The 17,149-nt window shown below is 42.5% G+C and overlaps 1 protein-coding gene across 2 annotated transcripts in view; it reads left to right on the top strand.

Moving 5' to 3' along the window:
* The window catches only part of wnk4b (WNK lysine deficient protein kinase 4b), a 166,567-nt gene that overhangs the window by 64,984 nt on the left and 84,434 nt on the right, over nt 1-17,149 (top strand). The window lies entirely within an intron of this gene.

The raw sequence follows: 17,149 nt of genomic DNA on the forward strand, positions 1-17,149 counted from the left end.
AAAAAAAAAGCTGGAATACTTATTCATCTGACCACAATGCACGTTTCCACCGTGTGATGGTCCATCCCAGACACCTCTGAGCCCAGAGAAGTCAACAGCGCTACTGATGGACACAGTTAACATAAGGCTTCCTTTATATACAGTAAAGTTTTAACTTGTGTTTGTGGATGTAACTCCGTATTGTAGCTTAATAAGTTTGTCAAAGTAATCCCAAGCCCATGTGGTTCTATCAGCTGTAGATGAATGACGATTCTTGATGCAGTGAGGGATCAGAGATCACAGGGGTTCAGATTAGGCTTGAGCCCTTTGCCCTTTACAAACTGAAATTCCTCCAGATTCCTTGAATCGTTTAATGATATTATGCACCGTACAGGGTGAAATATCCAAATCCCTTCCTATCTTTCTTTGATTTTAAACATTTCAATTATTTTCTCACACATTTGTTGATAAACTGGAGATCCTCAGCCCATCTTTGCTCCTCAAAGACTCAGCCTTTCCTGGATACTGATTTTGTCCCAAATCATGATTACAGTCACCTGTTGACATTACCTGTTTCAAAGCCCATCATTATTTCATTGTTGTACCTCATTACTAGCCCTAAATTTCCCCGTCCCAACTTTTTTGGAACGCGTTGCAGGCCTGAAACGCAGGAATGGCTGTAAATTAATAAATGAAATGAAGTTGACCAACAAAACATGAAATATCTTGAGTTCATTCTGTCTGCAATGAAGTACAAGTCAAAGTACAAGCTTTTGTTTAAAAAAAAAGCATGATAATGCTGATTAAGTGTTTTAATATTTAGTGAATAGTTTGGATAATTAATCTTGGTAGTTAATACAACCCCGATTCCAAAAAAGTTGGGACAAAGTACAGATTGTAAATAAAAACGGAATGCAATAATTTACAAATCTCAAAAACTGATATTGTATTCACAATAGAACATAGACAACATATCAAATGTCGAAAGTGAGACATTTTGAAATTTCATGCCAAATATTGGCTCATTTGAAATTTCATGACAGCAACACATCTCAAAAAAGTTGGGACAGGGGCAATAAGAGGCTGGAAAAGTTAAAGGTACAAAAAAGGAACAGCTGGAGGACCAAATTGCAACTCATTAGGTCAACTGGCAATAGGTCATTAACATGACTGGGTATAAAAAGAGCATCTTGGAGTGGCAGCGGCTCTCAGAAGTAAAGATGGGAAGAGGATCACCAATCCCCCTAATTCTGCGCCGACAAATAGTGGAGCAATATCAGAAAGGAGTTCGACAGTGTAAAATTGCAAAGAGTTTGAACATATCATCATCTACAGTGCATAATATCATCAAAAGATTCAGAGAATCTGGAAGAATCTCTGTGCGTAAGGGTCAAGGCCAGAAAACCATACTGGGTGCCCGTGATCTTCGGGCCCTTAGACGGCACTGCATCACATATAGGCATGCTTCTGTATTGGAAATCACAAAATGGGCTCAGGAATATTTCCAGAGAACATTATCTGTGAACACAATTCACCGTGCCATCCACCGTCGCCAGCTAAAACTCTATAGTTCAAAGAAGAAGCCGTATCTAAACATGATCCAGAAGCGCAGACGTCTTCTCTGGGCCAAGGCTCATTTAAAATGGACTGTGGCAAAGTGGAAAACTGTTCTGTGGTCAGACGAATCAAAATTTGAAGTTCTTTATGGAAATCAGGGACGCCGTGTCATTCGGACTAAAGAGGAGAAATACGACCCGAGTTGTTATCAGCGCTCAGTTCAGAAGCCTGCATCTCTGATGGTATGGGGTTGCATTAGTGTGTGTGGCATGGGCAGCTTACACATCTGGAAAGACACCATCAATGCTGAAAGGTATATCCAGGTTCTAGAGCAACATGTGCTCCCATCCAGACGACGTCTCTCTCAGGAAAGACCTTGCATTTTCCAACATGACAAGGCCAAACCACATACTGCATCAATTACAGCATCATGGCTGTGTAGAAGAAGGGTCCGGGTACTGAACTGGCCAGCCTGCAGTCCAGATCTTTCACCCATACAAAACATTTGGCGCATCATAAAACGGAAGATACGACAAAAAAGACCTAAGACAGTTGAGCAACTAGAATCCTACATTAGACAAGAATGGGTTAACATTCCTATCCCTAAACTTGAGCAACTTGTCTCCTCAGTCCCCAGACGTTTACAGACTGTTGTAAAGAGAAAAGGGGATGTCTCACAGTGGGAAACATGGCCTTGTCCCAACTTTTTTGAGATGTGTTGTTGTCATGAAATTTAAAAATCACGTAATTTTTCTCTTTAAATGATACATTTTCTCAGTTTAAACATTTGATATGTCATCTATGTTCTATTCTGAATAAAATATGGAATTTTGAAACTTCCACATCATTGCATTCCGTTTTTATTTACAATTTGTACTTTGTCCCAACTTTTTTGGAATCGGGGTTGTAGTTGTCCTGTTAGGCTGTAGGTGAGGAAATTTATATGACTGCTATAAAAATATCACGGTGTTATCAGACACAGCAGCGCTATAAATCTCTCCTCAGTGAATAAGTTACACAGCCCACTCTCAGCTCAGTCCGAGTACATGCGGATTAATGCCCGTGGGCCACACGTGAGCTCAGATGAACGAACCATTGTGTCAGGCTGCACAATCTTATTTTCATTCCATATCTGGTGTCTCATTAATGTGTATTTTGGAGACTTCGGAGAAACTGCTGTCAAGATGAGAAGCTGTGAACTCGACATCAATCCTCATGTTACGTAATGCAGACGGTGATCTTCAATCTTTCCTTTAGTGCTAGTGAGCACACAGACCTTTCTCCGTGCAAGACAGAGGTCTCAGAGACACGGAGAGAAATTATTAGTATCCTGACCTTCAAGCCTTAAAGGAAAGAGACAGATCGAGAGAGGGGACTGGATAGTCGAGGGTTGTTGTTGGGTTTTTTTTTTTACACACTTCATCATTCGCAAATTCCATCCTCTGGGATTCAACTTGTGAAAACTTTTTCGCCAAAAATATAATAACAGAAACAATGTGTTATGTTCGATGGTGAAAATAAAGCTTGTGTCATGTATTAGTGTTAAACTAAACACTCCAATTGCCACTACTGTAGTTATGATTAACTACAAAGGCAGCCGAAGTGGCAGCGGTAATTATCGTGGCAGATCAGCTCGGAACTGATCTGCCACGATAATTTTTTTTCTCTTCTTTCCATTTTATATTGTGTAGTTTTTATCTGTTGTTTATTTTATCTGTTTTATTCTTGTAAAGTGTCCTTGAGTATCATGAAAGGCGCCTATAAATAAAATTTATTATTATTATTATTATTAGAACACATAGCCTGTGGATCGCCTACATTTCCAGGCTGAAATATTTCCCTTTCCACCTCATTTGATCTCCAAGGCATCGCTATGTGTTTATCTCAAAATACAATTAAATCTCGTCGTGCTGGTTTTCTTTAAACTCGTACGGGTGACTAGACAAGGTTATTACAGCTTCCTGCTTGTTTACAGCGTGTTATCAGCACTGTTTATTATACGGCAGCGAGTTACTTCGTGCATGCACTCTGATTCGTTCCTTGGCGGGCAGGATTTTCCCGTAACGCCTGTGGGCGATTACGGACTGACTTTCTTTCCAAGGTGTTGTCTTTCAGTGATGCAAAAAGCAAACAAAAATAAAAACAAACCAACAAAAAAAAAAAAAAGAAATGAGCAACGAAGAGCATTCAGACAGTGCTAACCGCTAACGGAAATGACCGTCTATTTTAATCTTAGAAATAAAAAAAAGCCAGATAATAAACTCCTTGTTAACCTCACTTGCACGGTCTTTACAGGAAAATATCAGACCGAGGTCTTTTTGTACGAACGGCTCGGTCCGTACAAAAAGACCTCGGTCTGATATTTTCCCATAAAGACTGAGCAAGCGGGGTTAACAAGGAGTTTATATAAAGTAGCATTCCAGGAAATCTGATAACGTGTATCTGCTGAGACGCAGCTGTCACTCAACACCATCTGAGTCCTCCTGAAAGAAAAGTGTGGCCTAGAGTAGGCACTGTGTGTTCCTGATAAGGCCTCACATACAACCCCGATTCCAAAAAAGTTGGGACAAAGTACAAATTGTAAATAAAAACGGAATGCAATGATGTGGAAGTTTCAAAATTCCATATTTTATTCAGAATAGAACATAGATGACATATCAAATGTTTAAACTGAGAAAATGTATCATTTAAAGAGAAAAATGAGGTGATTTTAAATTTCATGACAACAACACATCTCAAAAAAGTTGGGACAAGGCCATGTTTCCCACTGTGAGACATCCCCTTTTCTCTTTACAACAGTCTGTAAACGTCTGGGGACTGAGGAGACAAGTTGCTCAAGTTTAGGGATAGGAATGTTAACCCATTCTTGTCTAATGTAGGATTCTAGTTGCTCAACTGTCTTAGGTCTTTTTTGTCGTATCTTCCGTTTTATGATGCGCCAAATGTTTTCTATGGGTGAAAGATCTGGACTGCAGGCTGGCCAGTTCAGTACCCGGACCCTTCTTCTACGCAGCCATGATGCTGTAATTGATGCAGTATGTGGTTTGGCATTGTCATGTTGGAAAATGCAAGGTCTTCCCTGAAAGAGACGTCGTCTGGATGGGAGCATATGTTGCTCTAGAACCTGGATATACCTTTCAGCATTGATGGTGTCTTTCCAGATGTGTAAGCTGCCCATGCCACACGCACTAATGCAACCCCATACCATCAGAGATGCAGGCTTCTGAACTGAGCGCTGATAACAACTCGGGTCGTCCTTCTCCTCTTTAGTCCGAATGACACGGCATCCCTGATTTCCATAAAGAACTTCAAATTTTGATTCGTCTGACCACAGAACAGTTTTCCACTTTGCCACAGTCCATTTTAAATGAGCCTTGGCCCAGAGAAGACGTCTGCGCTTCTGGATCGTGTTTAGATACGGCTTCTTCTTTGAACTATAGAGTTTTAGCTGGCAACGGCGGATGGCACGGTGAATTGTGTTCACAGATAATGTTCTCTGGAAATATTCCTGAGCCCATTTTGTGATTTCCAATACAGAAGCATGCCTGTATGTGATGCAGTGCCGTCTAAGGGCCCGAAGATCACGGGCACCCAGTATGGTTTTCCGGCCTTGACCCTTACGCACAGAGATTCTTCCAGATTCTCTGAATCTTTTGATGATATTATGCACTGTAGATGATGATATGTTCAAACTCTTTGCAATTTTACACTGTCGAACTCCTTTCTGATATTGCTCCACTATTTGTCGGCGCAGAATTAGGGGGATTGGTGATCCTCTTCCCATCTTTACTTCTGAGAGCCGCTGCCACTCCAAGATGCTCTTTTTATACCCAGTCATGTTAATGACCTATTGCCAGTTGACCTAATGAGTTGCAATTTGGTCCCCCAGCTGTTCCTTTTTTGTACCTTTAACTTTTCCAGCCTCTTATTGCCCCTGTCCCAACTTTTTTGAGATGTGTTGCTGTCATGAAATTTCAAATGAGCCAATATTTGGCATGAAATTTCAAAATGTCTCACTTTCGACATTTGATATGTTGTCTATGTTCTATTGTGAATACAATATCAGTTTTTGAGATTTGTAAATTATCGCATTCCGTTTTTATTTACAATTTGTACTTTGTCCCAACTTTTTTGGAATCGGGGTTGTATACACACACACTGGAATACACCAAAATATCCAGACAACGATCAAAAACTGTAATTACGAGTCATACTCGTCTGGGGTTTGAACTCTTCCTCTGACTCTCCTCAGAAAACCGCCCCAGAAGCTCATCTAGCTCCGTAAATAAAACCAGTTTCACACAGCCACACATTGAGCTTCCTGCATCTGCATCTGTATTTCCTCTCAGCTGTGGACCAAATTTCTGAACAATATTTTTTTTAAAGTCTTCCTTCCAAACACAGCCGGGGATTTGAAACAGGCGAGCCTCGGTGTGGTGTCGAGTCGAGGCAGGAGACGTTGAGTGGGACTCGTTCAGCACAGATTGCATCGCTAAACAGCTCATTATGTTCAGGAGCGTGAAGCTCGAGACACCACCTGATGAACAGCAGCTCCAGACACAGAGACAGGACTCCAGCCAGCTCAGTGGCGCCTGGAAAAGTAGTTCCAGATACTTTATATGTTCCTGAAGGTTTTGGGATATCCATACACCATCAGAGCCACACAACGACACCACAGATTCCTCCTCCTGAAAAAAGTAGTTCTGGTTACTTTGCCATTCTCATGAAGGATTTGTGGTATTCATACGCCATCAGCAAAAAAAGTAATTCCAGTAACTTTCGCTTTCCTGACAGTTTTGTGATATCCATACACCATCACAGCCACATGGATACAAATTCCACCCTCTGAAAAAGTAGTTCCAGTTACTGTACATGTTCCTGAAAGTTTTGTGAGATCCATACAGTGGTGCTTTGTGAACCCTTTAGAATTTTCTATATTTCTGCATAAATATGACCTAAAACATCATCAGATTTTCACACAAGTCCTAAAAGTAGATAAAGAGAACCCAGTTAAACAAATGAGACAAAAATATTATACTTGGTCATTTATTTATTGAGGAAAATGATCCAATATTACATATCTGTGAGTGGCAAAAGTATGTGAACCTTTGCTTTCAGTATCTGGTGTGACCCCTTTGTGCAGCAATAACTGCAACTAAACGTTTGCGGTAACTGTTGATCAGTCCTGCACACCGGCTTGGAGGAATTTTAGCCCGTTCCTCCGTACAGAACAGCTTCAACTCTGGGATGTTGGTGGGTTTCCTCACATGAACTGCTCGCTTCAGGTCCTTCCACAACATTTCCATTGGATTAAGGTCAGGACTTTGACTTGGCCATTCCAAAACATTAACTTTATTCTGCTTTAACCATTCTTTGGTAGAATGACTTGTGTGCTTAGGGTCATTGTCTTGCTGCATGACCCACCTTCTCTTGAGATTCAGTTCATGGACAGATGTCCTGACATTTTCCTTTAGAATTCACTGGTATAATTCAGAATTCATTGTTCCATCAATGATGGCAATCCATCCTGGCCCAGATGCAGCAAAACAGGCCCAAACCATGATACTACCACCAGCATGTTTCACAGATGGGATAAGGTTCTTCTGCTGGAATGCAGTGTTTTCCTTTCTCCAAACATAACACTTCTCATTTAAACCAAAAAGTTCTAGTTTGGTCTCATCCATCCACAAAACATTTTTCCAAAAGCCTTCTCACTCACCCATGTGATCACAGTGGTGTAGTGGTTAGCATGGTCGCCTTGCAGCAAGAAGGTTCTGGGTTTGAACCCAGCGGCTGGCGAGGGCCTTTCTGTGTGGAGTTTGCATAGTGTCTGTGTGGGTTTGCTCCAGTTTCCCCTACAATCCAAAGACACGCAGTCAGGTTAATGTGGGGTGGCCTTGGGCTGAGGTGCCCTTGAGCAAGGTACCTGTACTCTGGTGTGGCTGCCCATTGCTCTGAGTGTGTGTGTTCACTGCTTCAGATGGGTTAAATGCAAAGGATGAATTTCACTTTGTTTGAAGTGTGCATATGAGAAATAAAGGTTTCTTCTTCTTTAGCAGATGAACAGCAATGTTCTTTTTGGAGAGCAGTGGCTTTCTCCTTGCAACCCTGCCATGCACACCATTGCTGTTCAGTGTTGTCCTGATGTTGGACTCATGAACATTAACATTAGCCAATGTGAGAGGGGCCTTCAGTTGCTTAGAAGTTACCCTGGGGTCCTTTGTGACCTCACCGACTATTACACGCCTTGCTCTTGGAGTGATCTTTGTTGGTCGACCACTCCTGGGGAGGGTAACAATGGTCTTGAATTTCCTCCATTTGTACACAATCTGTCTGACTGTGGATTGGTGGAGTCCAAACTCTTTAGAGATGGTTTTGTAACCTTTTCCAGCTTGATGAGCATCAACAACGCTTTTTCTGAGGTCCTCAGAAATCTCCTTTGTTGGTGCCATGATACACTTCCACAAACATGTGCTGTGAAGATCAGACTTTGATAGATCCCTGTTCTTTAAATAAAACAGGGTGCCCACTCACACCTGATTGTCATCCCATTGATTGAAAACACCTGACTCTAATTTCACCTTCAAATTAACTGCTAAACCTCGAGGTTCACATACTTTTGCCACTCACAGATATGTAATATTGGATCATTTTCCTCAATAAATAAATGACCAAGTATAATATTTTTGTCTCATTTGTTTAACTGGGTTCTCTTTATCTACTTTTAGGACTTGTGTGAAAATCTGATGATGTTTTAGGTCATATTTATTCAGAAATATAGAAAATTCTAAAGGGTTCACAAACTTTCAAGCACCACTGTACAACATCAGAGAAAAAAGTAGTTCCAGTAACTTTTCGCTTTCCTGACAGTTTTGTGATATCCATACACCATCAGAGCCACACAACTACACCACAGATACCTCTTCCTGAAAAAAGTAGTTCTGGCTACTTTACACGTCCCTGAAGGTTATACGATATCCATACAGTACATCATCACAGCCACACAGTTACATATTCCTCCCTTTGAAAAAGTAGTTCCAGTCACTTTACACTTTCCTGAAAGTTTTGCTGTATCCATATAGCCTGGGAAATCCCATGCTGCTTTGCACAATCGTTCTGATCTGAAAAGACAGCATGGAAACTATGGTCTAAAGGCTCGCCTGAGTTAGGGAGCCAATCAGAGAGTGGGGAGGGGTGGAAAGACAGTGACGCGTACTACTCGACAAACGGAAGCTTGTAGTTTATTTGGGACTGTTTACGGATCACATTTAACATGGCGGCGAGCGATACGAACCAAACTTTCGATCAAGCTTTGTCTTGCACAAACGGCAGTAATCGTTCGGTGCCATTGTTTTCCTATTTTTGTTTTGCCTTCTCTTTCTCCTTCCTTCTCTTCTTCGCCTCTTCGTCTTCTTCGTCGCTCTAACTACGTCACCGGGTACAACTGCCATGATTGGCCATGGGCTACGTATATGCCAAATGATAGACATTCGCAATGTCCAATAAACGGCCGTTGACAATTGTAAACCACACCTCCCCTATGAGAAATTCAATAGGCGGATTCCAGACCATATTTCACTTGTGATATGGTCTGGTGTTAACCAGTCTAGTATCCATACAACATTAGAGAAAAATTTAGTTCTTTCTGCTTACTTTCTGGTAACTTTCTGCTTTCCTGACAGTTTTGTGATATCCATACACCATCCCAGCCACACGGTTACAAATCCCTCCCTCTGAAAAAGTAGTTCCAGTTACTGTACATGTTCCTGAAGGTTTTGTGAGATCCATCCATCATCAGAGAAAAAAGTAGTTCCGGTAACTTTTCGCTTTCCTGACAGTTTTGTGATATCCATACACCATCAGAGCCACACAACTACACCACAGATACCTCCTCATGAAAAAGTAGTTCCAGTTACTTTACATATTCCTGAAGGTTTTGTAGTATCCATGCGCCATCAGCAAAAAAAAAAAAAGTAGTTCTGGTTACTGTACATGTTCCTGAAGTTATGGTGGTATTCGTACACCATCATGGCCACACGATTCCTTCTCATGAAAAAGTAGTTCTGGTTACTTTACATTTTCATGAAGGTATTGTGGTATTCATACACCATCAAGCCTTACGACAATACCACAAACTCCTCCCTCTGAAAAAGTAGTTCTGTCTCAAAAAGAACGGTGTCCAGGTTTAGAGCTTCGTTTGTGTCATGGCAGCAAACCCTATGTGCTTGTGTTAGTTTTGGATTTTTGTTCGAGTCTTGTTTCCTCCCCTGTCCTGTTGTTGATTTGTTACCTGATGGTGTTCACCTGTTCTGTGTTCCTCCTTGGCTCGTTTGCTTATATACAAGTATACCTTGCTGTTTCTGTGTTTTGTTGCAATATTTTAGCCTGCTTTAGTTTTGACCTCTGGATATGAATCATCCTTGTGTGATGTTGCCTCCCTGTGTTTTGACCCCTACCATGAACAAAAACCTGATAAAAACATAAAACACATGATGAACACCCACATTTACGTCCTGCCTCACTCGTCCGCTACAAACCTTACAGTCTGTGACCAAAACAGTGGAGTGTTCGACAAAAGCACGTGTTTATTTGGCACAACAACAACTGCCCTGAGGCTTCTATCTTCTTATGTCGGAATGTAATATAATCCCAATAACACGGGACCAGGGCCGGCTCTAGGTCTTTGGCTGCCCTAGGTGAGATTGAGTTTTGGCACCCCCCCCAAGAAAAAAACCCTCTAATAACATCTAAATAACACTTTAATCTAATCACTCTATTCTATTACTATTAAACAATGTACGGTGCATGGACAATAAACAAGAAGTCATTTTTATCTTTTTCATTATTGTTATTATTGTTATCATTATTCACATAAAGTGTCACAAAGTAAAATGACCACACAAATTCAATACATATCTCCATATAATGGGCAAAAACTCTTCCGCACCCTGTTCAAAGTGTAGTGCATGGACAATAAACAAGAAATTATTTTTAGCTTCTTTTTTGCTATTAAAAGTTAAGTCATCTCTGAAGAATTAACAAATTAAATGAATAAAAAATTCTACAATTCTAAATTGTGCAAACTTAAGCACCCTGTTAGGACATCAATGGGCTGTATTTTCAAACAAAAGTGCTATTATGGGTACTTTGTTATTGAAGTCTATTGCTGTTTGCATCTAGTTAGCTAGGCAGACATTGATTCAGGCGTCTAAAATATTAATTTGTCACTTTAATGGTTGATATGAGAGATTAGATCAGACTTACCTCTATACTTGGCTCTATTTGTTTCTTCCTGTAGCCTTCGTTTGCGCCCTTGCGCACCCGAGAGTTTGGATTTCTTCATTTAAGCACTTGTAGTCTGGGCTACTTTTTGCAGTGGATAGCCATTCTCATTCCCCGATGAACACTGCTCCCCCTGCCCCCCTTATAACCTATCATTGCGCATTTTTAGTAGGCATAAGGAAATCACCGACCACTACTGCGTAGGCTACACTTGTTTTTCAACCTTTTTGAGCCAGGACACACTTTTTTCAATGAAAAAATCTCAAGGCACATCACCAATAGAAAATGTTGACTGAAACTAAAACGCTGTTGCCAATATTTACAATATACAGTCATTCTATAATTTTCCACGGTACACTTGGTGATCTCTCACGGCACACTAGTGTTCTGCGGTACTAGAGTTCGGCAGCACAGTGGTTGAAAACACCGTACACCACTGATGCACTTGGTAACATCTCCATTCAATAACTCCATCCCTCCTTTTTGGTGGGGTTTTGGTCACCCTTGGCGCCCCTGGGCACACTTTGCGCTCTCGGCAATTGGCCAAAACAGAGAATAGCCGCGGATGCACACTTGCGCGCCCGAAGACACACTATAGACAGGGCGAACCACTGTTGAGTGCTTATTGTTTCATGATTAACAACCACCACCACCACACCCCACCCCACCTTTTTTGACAAATCGCACCCTGACTACATGCTTTGCTGTACAATTAAATTAGGCTAAGACATTATAATGCTGACTCGTTTTCAGAATAGTGGAAGTCATAATTTTTCTCCCCCTGTTTCTGCGCCCCTGGATGGACGCAGCGCCCTTAGCATTTGCCTATATTGCCTATGCCACGGGCCGGCTCTGCAAGGGACTATGTTATTTTGTAGTGCGGAGAAATGTACTGAAACTTTGTTTCTCACACACACACACACACACACACACACACACACACACACACACACACTACAGATGTGGTGAATAGAAATTTGACTAAAAATGGTTGGAGTATTCCTTTAATTTATTCCTTGAATTTATTTCATGCTGGAAGTCAAACATCTGTGTGTAATAAAATGGGCTTTGTACATATGGGCTGTTCGCTTTATGTGTGTGTGTGTGTGTGTGTGTGTGTGTGTGTGTGTGTGTGTGTGTGTGTGTGTACTTGTACTTGTTACATATTGAGGACCGGAATAGATTTTTTTACCAGAAGAGTTAGGACCTTTGTGGGAAGTCAGGACATGCTTGCTGCTCCTCACTTTTCAAAGGGCTGTTTGAGGGATATGACTTAGGCTACATCCACATGACAACGGCAACGAGATTTTATTAAAAAAAATATCGCGTCCACATGGGCAACGGATCAGTAAAATATCAGGTACATATGGCAACGCAACGCTTGCTGAAAACGATGCAATACACATGCCACACCTCTAGGGGCGCTGTAAGACGGTCCCATCGGAGACACCAGAACAATAGAAGAAGTAGATGCATGCGCATAAACCCCTTCTTCTACCCGGCGTGAAGCACTCAGGAACAAACACACAACAAGAAGAAGAAGAAGATGGCTGCAACTACGCAAGGAAATCGTGCCTTCTGTGTGTACAAATTAGTTTTATTAGTGTGCATAGTTTTATATAACTTAATTTTCTTATTGTGTGTGAACATTTTGAAAAGCAGTCTTATCCAATAAAAAAAAAGAAATTCAAGAAATGGTTCAATTACTTGTTTATTTAAAAGAAAAGCTGTATACAAAAGGGAATGCAATGCAGTGGTTCATTAGCCTGGGCCCGCCCATCCTAAGCATGACGCAACACGAGGGCCTGTTGCGAGCTTAGTCTGGCCAGGCAAGCTATCTACAGCTCTTCCAAGCTCCCGAAAAATCGGGAACCAATCAACTTTGAGCATCTCCAACGGCCCTGGGTAGAGGCGTGTTCAAGGCACTGACGTAGTAGAACTGCGACCGGAAGCCATAGATTGTTTACAGAATCTATGCCGGAAGCGCTTCATTCACGCTTCCGCATCTATTACACATAGATGCTGTATTGAAAGCATTCAACGGGAAGTTCTCATTGAAAACGGAGCAAAGAGCAGCCCTGGAGGTATTTATTGAAAGGAAGGACATTTTCGCCTTGCTCCCGACCGGCTTCGGTAAGAGTTTAATCTACCAGTTAGCCCCGTCGCGTCGCATACGTCAGAGGAAAGAGTGATGTGATTGGTTTAAGCTTCATCACAGCCTTTTCTGGCTTCGACCAGTAGCAAACTGAGGCATTTCAGGGAGGCGGGTCAACCACGGGCTCTGGGAAACGGTTGGGCTTAATATCTATGCCAGACCAATAGCTCGGAGAGCTTTGAAGTCGCGTTAGCCAGGCTAGTGGTTCATACAAAACAGCGAGAGTGCTGCTTGTTCTAGTCATGTGGTTGTGACGTCATCGTAAACAAATCCGTTCTACTCATCCAGACGACTTCGCAACGGTGCCGTTGCCAGATTTTTCCACTCTGGAACCTGTTCTCAAAAAATATCGTTTTGGGGCACCCAAACGCCGGTGCCGTGTGGACGCCAGGCCGAAACGATAAACAATTTTATCAGATTCACCTGAATCCGTTGCTGTGTGGACAGGGCCTTAGTTTTAGGTTTCGGGTTAGAATGAGGTTTAGGTCAGGGTTAGGGTAAGGGGAGGGGTTAGGGGAGGGGTTAGGGTAAGAGATAGGTATTTAGTTGTGATGGTTAAAGTTAGGGGCTAGGGGATGTATTATGTCAGTGTCCCCATAATGATAGATCTACAAGAATGTGTGTGTGTGTGTGGCCATTAAATCATCAAATAATATTCATTTTGATGGCTAATAGAAGGCCAGGAGGGACGTAGCTACTGAGAGGTGATTCAGGATCTCTTCAACACAGCTGTTTTTCTACACTGTCTTTAAATAGCACAGGCACGCTTTGACCAATAACCCTGAATGCTCTCAACCCCCAACACACACACACACACACACACACACACACACACACACACACACACTGGATCACATGCACAGTATGTTCTCACATTTCAGTCCCTGTTGCTTTTCCCTCTGGCTTCCTGTCAACAAGTCCCCACATTCATTAGCTCCAGCCCACATTTTCTGATCACATCGTAACTTCGTTCACGCACCTAAAAAAAAATCAATAAAAAAATCAAACAGCAGCTTCTCTGTTTTAACAGTGGCTGATTTGACTTCACAAGGTTTCAGGATGTTCTTGTGGAATACGTTGTTGTCGTCGTTGTTGTCATGAGCTGAAAAAGTAGGAAGCAAGACACAACGCCACTGACTGCGTCCAGGTTCCTGCTTCTCAGCTCGACCTGTCAGAAGAGCACCAGTGGTGTTTCACCTCCTGATGTCATTTTACATGCGTATTAGTACATGTGGGGGGTGGAACAGCAGGCCACGCCTCCTCACTTATGTAACAAATAAACACTTTTACAGATTAAAGTAATGAATTTATGAAACTGTTTGTGAGGAATAAAACACAGTGTCATTCTGTTACAAGAAAATAATCAACAATGCGGCGGTGTAATGAAACAGAGCCATTCTGAAGCTGATTATACTCCAGATCTAGTCGTGTTTTATTCCTCTTAGTGATATTACATGTTTATTATTTAAAGAAAGACACGCCGTACTTTTTATCTGTTTATAGTTACTTTTAATGTTGTGGAAAGCCCATGATGCAAGTGAGTTCCTGCTGTCACTTACATTATAGCAACTATAAACGTACACTCCATCGCCAGCCTCTTTTTAGGGCCCACGCACTGGAGGTTCACGGCCTCCGGTGTCCACCAGAGGGCGCTGCACTGAGGTGCAAGGCCTTATTGTTTTCCTAATCTTAAGGATTCATATTATCTGTAGCCGCTTTATCCTGTTCTCCAGGGTCGCAGGCAAGCTGGAGCCTATCCCAGCTGACTACGGGTGAAAGGCGGGGTTCACCCTGGACAAGTCGCCAGGTCATCACAGGGCTGACACATAGACACAGACAACCATTCACACTCACATTCACACCTACGGTCAATTTAGAGTCACCAGTTAACCTAACCTGCATGTCTTTGGACTGTGGGGGAAACCGGAGCACCCGGAGGAAACCCACGCGGACACGGGGAGAACATGCAAACTCCACACAGAAAGGCCCTCGCCGGCCACGGGGCTCGAACCTTCCAGACCTTCTTGCTGTGAGGCGACAGTGCTAACCACTACACCACCGTGCCGCCCCGATTCGTTTTTTTTTTTTCTTGAACACTTGGTCATTTTTGAAGTGGTTCCCATGGGTGAAAACTTCTGAAATTTGATCCACACATCAGTCTGGTACCACTGCTACTCAGGGATAGAGGCTTGGCCCCGGGTGTGTCCGGGGGACCTCATAGCACCCCTACATGTCACTGAGACTTTGCCCAGTATATAGTTTCACCTATCCGTGTCAAATTTGGTAGGTGTATGGGATTCCCCAAGACAAACAAAATTGTAATGTACATTGTATTAGCCATACTCAACAGGAAGTGAGCTATCTTTGGTTTTATCCATTTTAACACGTGTTAGATTTTGACATTCTCCTCCGAGGCAGTTTGTTGGATTTGGTATACCGGAGGCGCTCAGGCCCTTCATCGCTGCTTGTGGCTCTATTTTCCTCTTAAAATTACAGCTTTACTTCTGAGTGTTCCAAAGCGCTGACACTGGAGACTCCTTCCGTAAATGTTAAATGAACAAAATAAACACGTCTTATAACGGACATTAGTTTCTTATCGATACATTTAACTTGTTTACTCTGCAAGTGTTCAGTTCTTAAACGCAGAGCTTTATGTCGGTGGAACATGGAGAAGATTTGTCCTTATTTTTGGGAGAATGGAATAAGAAACATTTATATAAGACTCTCTGGCATGTAGAGTGTGTACCAGTTTGTGCCATCACTCATAGGAGAACCTTTCAATGTTCTTGGCATGGTTCCTCATTCCCTGAGCTTTTGGTGCTTCCAATGAAATCTTACAAACACATCAGTGTTTCCACCCTGTAATTACAAGTTCAGAGTTGGAATATGAGTTGCCAAGTTCAGAGTTGTTGTTGGTCTGGGGTTTGGCACTGCTCGCTTGGATCCTACACTGTGTCTTCTACTACACACACACACACCACTTTCCCAAAATGTCCATGTTTAAAACACTTTCCTTTTCCAGCTGATTAAAGCAAATTAGAATAATTGAGTCTGCTACAGTTTAATGTTTACACGATGTACCATTTTATGAAACGCTAATCTCTGGGCGAAGACTGGGGGAGGATCGGTGGATGGGGGCGGGGTTATGGTTTGGGGGTATGCGATACGGTCCTGCTTCTTATTAGTGACGTCAGTGCTTTGCTCTTGAACAGTGAAGCCTTCAGTGAAAACCAATCAGCAGGTTTTGCTTTTTAAAGAATAAAAACTGACTTTGCGTGAGAAGTGAAAAGCGTTATTTCCTGCTGCAGCGATGCTTTTCACCAGAGTTCATCAGTTAATTGCAGTCACGTGCCACTGAAATGCAATCACTGTCCAATCACAGCCCTAAGCCGTGTTCGTGAGACGAGGAAAAGTACCATGAACGTGGCACTTACCGTACTGGATGTACGACTTATTGGTTCCTTCGTTCCTTCTGCAGTGAGCCGTGAATCAGAATTATTACAAAAACAATAAAAGTGCAAATGTAAACCCGAACTCCTCGGCCCTGCTTTGAACTCTACACAAATATGTTTGTGTAGAGTTCAAAGCAGGGCCGAGGAGTTTGGGTTCATTCTGTTTGTGTCTTTTTTGAAGACCAAATTTCAAAGTTATCATAACACCCGGGCGGCATGGTGGTGTAGTGGTTAGCGCTGTCGCCTCACAGCAAGAAGGTCCGGGTTCGAGCCCCGGGGCCGGCGAGTGCCTTTCTGTGTGGAGTTTGCATGTTCTCCACGTGGGTTTCCTCCGGGTGCTCCGGTTTCCCCCACAGTCCAAAGACATGCAGGTTAGGTTAACTGGTGACTCTAAATTGAGCGTAGGTGTGAATGTGAGTGTGAATGGTTGTCTGTGTCTATGTGTCAGCCCTGTGATGACCTGGCGACTTGTCCAGGGTGTACCCCGCCTTTCGCCCGTAGTCAGCTGGGATAGGCTCCAGCTCGCCTGCGACCCTGTAGAACAGGATAAAGCGGCTACAGATAATGAGATGAGATGAGATCACAACACCCACAAAACCCCTCAGGGGTGAAGTGGGTTTAAAAAAAAAAGAGGTGGGTAAACTGTGGAATCTGTGATGTGGGTAAGGGGGACCGTGGCATACCGGTAAGCAGTGATATTCAAAATAATTATTTCCACCAGCTT

This window comes from Neoarius graeffei, chromosome 16 (assembly GCF_027579695.1).
Source record: "Neoarius graeffei isolate fNeoGra1 chromosome 16, fNeoGra1.pri, whole genome shotgun sequence".
Lineage (NCBI taxonomy): Eukaryota > Metazoa > Chordata > Actinopteri > Siluriformes > Ariidae > Neoarius > Neoarius graeffei.